General features: G+C 47.0%; 1 long non-coding RNA gene across 1 annotated transcript; it reads right to left on the reverse strand.

The window, feature by feature from the left end:
* Positions 1-885: 885 nt before the first annotated feature.
* On the reverse strand, positions 886-1,817 carry LOC141372213 (uncharacterized). Its single transcript, XR_012377500.1, has 2 exons — positions 1,652-1,817; positions 886-1,468 (listed from the first exon to the last, which is right to left on the reverse strand). It is a non-coding gene; the product is annotated as an uncharacterized lncRNA (long non-coding RNA).
* Positions 1,818-5,240: the final 3,423 nt, after the last annotated feature.

Genomic DNA, 5,240 nt, shown 5'->3' on the forward strand with positions numbered 1-5,240 from the left:
CAGAGCCAAAGGCAGACCCTTAAGCTACTAAGCCACCCAGGGGCCACTGTTCTCTTAATAACAACCCCCTCCTAGGTCCTCCCCTAGTCTGACGTTTGAGATTACGAAAAGAATACTATTTTGTGTATATTTGTTTTGAAAACCTTTTGAATCTCCAATTAATGAATTTTTATTAAACAGTGTTGAATATTCATTACCAAGACAATTCATGATTAAATAGAAAACATGTTAAATACTGCGATAACGGTGTATTCAGTGAGTATTCAGTGAGTTTTATGCTCTGGCACAGTAATAGTGCTTAAAAGCATCATTTAAAAAAATACAATTTTAGGGGCGCCTGGGTGGCTCAGTCGTTAAGCATCTGCCTTCGACTCAGGTCACGAGCCCAGGGTCCTGGGATCAAGCCCCACGTGGGGCTCCCTGCTTCTCCCCCTCCCACTCCTGCTTGTGTTCCCTCTCTCTCTATCAAATAAATAAATAAAATCTTTTTTAAAAATATAAGTTTATTGTGAAAAATAATTCATATAATGAAGAAGAATAGGAAGTAAAAGATAAAAGTTCCCCTTGTCAAGCCTCTCCACAGAAAAAAATATTTGAATATCGGCTTTAAACTTCCCAACTTTGGTCAAACACATAAAATTACAAATTCAGAAAGCTCTGTAAACTCTAAACAGGATACATTTGAAGAAAACCACACCTGGACACATCACGGTCAAATTGCTAAAAGCCAAGGATAAAGAGAAAAATTTTGGAAAGTCGCCTGAGAAATGACACATTAAATACAAAGGAACAACTGGACTGACTTTTCTCCTAAGCTGCAAGGAAGGCCCAATATAAGAATAAGAAACAGAATAGTAGAACAAGAGAACAGCACACACAAAAAAGTCACAATCATATGTATTTATTAAAATAAATCATTTTACAAGTGAGTATAGCTATTCTTTCTTTTCCCTCCCTTCACATCGAAAGTTTCTGAAAGGCTTAAATAGTACACTTCATGAGCATGCGGCACCAAGCATCCCCAACCCAGTTTTTTTTTTTAAACATATCCTAATCCGCAGTCATTAAGTAAGACTTCTGTTTTCAGCAATAAAAACTACTCAAAATCTTGAAAGATCAGCAGGTAATTAATTAACACTCTTTACCTTCCCTCCAATTACATTCCTTTTTAAACGCAGAAACGAAGGAGGTTAAATCAGCAAGACGACAAGCAGAAAGACTAAAGGAGGCGAGGTTCAGAAACCGGGGCCTCCGGCCTCGGGGGGAGGCTTCTGCAGCCGGGACCCAGCGCACTTACATTCTTCGGCAAACTCTGGATCACCTTCAGCGCCGCCTCAAACCTGGTTTCGTGCACGGATCTCGGGTCGGCCATCTCCAGCTGCCAGCGCCGGCCCCACTCCCGGGCCCAAGGTCTGTCGGCTGGAATCAGGCAGCAGCAGCAGCAGCTTTCCCAGGAGCCTGCATGAAACTGGAACAGGGAGCGCAGCCGCGGATCAACATGCCCAAAGGGAGGAGGCCCACGCAGCTGGTCACTGCCCCGTCGCTCGGCCCTATCCAGGCCACACAGATCGAGGTGGCCCAGCTCCTTCCTCCTCCCCGGGGCGTGACCTAGGCCGAGGAGCCGGCCCGCCGAGACAGAAAAACAAATCACCGAGAGGAAGAGCATCTCTAGCACAACACGGAGGGGCTCCGGACACCCGTGGTCGCGGAGCGTCTCTCCCACCCGCAGGACCCTGGCGGAGCAGCCACACTCCCCATCCCGGCGGGGTCCGTCGGTCAGTCGGTGCCCTCCCCACAGCCCCGCCCCAGAGCCACTAAAGGACCCACTACTGCAGCCGCCGCTGCGGCCGCTCAGCCGACTCCACCCACCCGCCCCGCGTCCGAGGCGACGACGCGCGCTGAAGTCGGTCGCCCGGGTAGGGCCACAGGAGAAGGCCAGGCAGGGAAGTGAGATGGATCGGGTTCTCGGTTTTTGAACAGGCCGGACGCCACGTCCGTGCCCGTGCAGCCGGACAGTGGGAAGCGCGCAGGGGACGCGGGGTTGGATCTGCACCAGGGCCCAAAGGGACCGCTGGGCGGAAAAAAAAAAAAAAGACCCTGCGATCCAGGGCCCCTGCCCTCTTAGGTTAAGGTTTGAGGAACGTGATGGGACATAAGAAAGGACCTTTTTCACTGAGATGACTCTCTTATTCCTTTATCACAAAACTCCTTTATCTCAGCTCATGACCAACTTTATGCTGAGAAAAATAGAAACGATCTGACAGGAGCATTGATCATCCCACCGAGAGAGTCACCAACCTGTCTGCATTTGTGACCTTAGGCTCTGCCTTCGCTCCTGTGAAAGTGGATGAACTGTCCCTGCTGCTATCTAGGAGCATCCCCTTTTCTACTTCTCAGATCCCATCCCTTCTCATTCACTGAAGAATCATGTGCCCTCACTACTGGATCACATCAGTCAGCTTTAAAAAGCCTGCCAAAATTACTGTGCATCTTACTAACCAACCAAGTAACCAACCACCCTGCCTTCCAGCCCACACACTCTTCTAGAAGCCACCTGGGTTCTCCCTCTCTTTCAAAGCAAAATTGTCATCAAAACTTAACCTATGTAAGCCATTTCCACTTCCTTATTTCACATTTTCTCTTCAGACTCTAAGTGACCTTTGAACAACACCAGTGTGAACTGTGCAGTTCCAGTTACACATGGCTTTTTTTCAATAAACACAGGACAGTACCGTAAAGGTATTTTCTATTATGATTTTAATAACATTTTCTTTTCTCTAGCTTTACCATAAGAATACAGTATGTAATACACACAACATACAGAACATGTGTTAACTGACTTTATCAGTAAGACTTCAGGTCAATAGGCAATTAGCAGTTCAGTTTTGGGGGAGTCAAAAGTTATACGCAGATTTCCGACTTGCGGGGGGGCGGGTGTCGGGACCCCTACCCCCACATTGTTGAAGGGTCAACTGTACTCTAACTAGGTTTTTGTTCTCACCACTCCGTGGAAACTTTTCTTTCTTTTTTTTTAAGATTTTATTTATTTATTTAACAGAGAGAGACACAGCGAGAGAGGCAACACAAGCAGGGGGAGTGGGAGAGGGAGAAGCAGGCTTCCCGCCGAGCAGGGAGCCCGATGCGGGGCTCGATCCCGGGACCCTGGGATCACGACCCGAGCCGAAGGCAGATGCTTAATGCCTGAGCCACTCCGGCATGCCTGGTTGAAACTTTTCTTTTAAAAAATACCAGCATTCTCCATCTTGTCAAATCCAATGTCTTCATCCTAAATGCCAGAGACTCAGAGTTACCCCTAATTGCTCTCTTTCCTTATCCTCAATACCCAGAGTCCTGGGATGAGCCCCGCATCAGGCTCTCTGCTTGGCAGGAAGCCTGCTTCTCCCTCTCCCACTCCCCCTGCTTGAGTTCTCTCTCTCTGTCAAATGAAAAAAATAAAATCCTTAAAAAAAATACCCAATCTATCAGCAGAGCCTGTCACCTTTACCAACCAAAGATCTCCTCGATCTGCCAACCTTCCGGAAGCCACCCACAACCACTCCCATCGTCAAAGGCACCAGCATTATTCATCTGGGCCATGACAAGCCTCTTGCTTCTGCTTCTCATGGACCATTTTCTGTACAAACAGGTCTTTTTAGAAGAATATCAGATCACAGCACTACTCCCCTGCTTTCCACACTTGGAATAAAATCCATTTCTTTACCATACCCTACAAGGCCCAACATGACCTTTTAAATTTCACCTCCCACCGTCACCACCTTTGCCCCCAACATACACTATGCTCCCAGCCCACAAGCTTTCTTCCTATCCCTTAAACACACTAAACTCGTTCTTACCTCAGGAAATATTTGCTATTCTGTCAGCCTGAGATGTTCTCCCTCTAGATCTTCATTTTATGGATTCTTGTTCCAATGGCACTACCTCCAAGAACTTCCCCTAATTACCTCCCATCGCCATCATACTCTCTCTCCTTCATAGCACTACTTACTTATTTAAGTCTGTTTCTTCTACTAGAATGTAAGCTTCATGAGGGCAGGGACTTTGTCCATTTTGTTCATCTGTTTGTTATAGTCTCAGTGTTCAGTAAACGTTTACTGAACTAATGTATCAAAATGAAGGACACCCAGCAAGTAAACAGAAAAGGCAGTACTCAATTCCTTTCTAAAATTGCCTATTACCTTCCACTTATAGCACCCTGCTTCTATCTATAGATGATGTTCTTTTATTTCCATTTCCTAATTCCTAAAAGATTCTAACAGTGGAATAGCTAAACCAGTAATTCCTAAAGCTGGCTTCACATCAGAATCAACTAGGATGGTTTTAGAAACGGTCTTCCAGGCCCAGTTTCAGACCTGTGACAAGGCCCAGGGAACCTGTAATGTTAAAAAAGCTCCACAGTGATAGACCTTGTCCACTTTTCTAGACAGGGGGTCAACAAACTTTTCCTGTAAAGGGCCAGATGGTAAATATCTTACGCTTTGAATGCCATATGGTTTCTGCTGTAACCACTGAACTCTGCCATGAAGCACAAAAGCAGCCACACGCAGCATGTAAATGCACAGGCAAGGTTGTGTTCCAACACAAATGGTGGAACCAGATTTGGTCCCATGCTATAGTCTGCCAAACCCTATTTTACCATGCTTCTCAAGTATTAATGTGCATTCAAGTCACATGAAGATCTTGTTAAAATACACATTCCAGGGGCGCCTGGGTGGCTCAGTCGGTTAAGCTCAGGTCATGGTCCCAGGGTCCTGGGATCCAGTCCCACCTCGGGCTCCCTGCTCAGGTGGGAAGCCTGCTTCTCCCTCTGCCTGCCGCTCCCCCTGCTTGTCCTCTGTCTGACAGGTAAATAAATAAAATCTTTAAAAAAAATACAGATTCTAATTCAGAAAAGGTGGGTTGGGACTGAAATGAAGCATTTCTAGCAAACTCCCAGGTGGTACCACTGCTGCCAGCACAAGGACCCGCAAGGTACAACACACACTGGGTGCCCGGCTTTGCCGAATGCCGCTGTATTCTGACAGGAATGATCTGTGTCCTATACAACTTCACATAATAAGATCCAATTCTTGCTCGTTGCGCAGTAGTGCTAGCGGCTTCCCTATTCCGTTCTCGGAACCGGCAGCACTCCCTCGTGCTGAGCTGCTACGAAGCCCCTGCCGGCGAGCTCGTAGGAGCTTGGAACCGTCGTCACCCCTCCGTGTCTCACCAAGGGGGGGAAA

Source organism: Callorhinus ursinus, unplaced genomic scaffold (genome assembly GCF_003265705.2).
Source record: "Callorhinus ursinus isolate GAN/ISIS: 27379988/994484 unplaced genomic scaffold, GSC_fseal_2.0 scaffold2690, whole genome shotgun sequence".
Classification (NCBI taxonomy): Eukaryota; Metazoa; Chordata; class Mammalia; order Carnivora; family Otariidae; genus Callorhinus; species Callorhinus ursinus.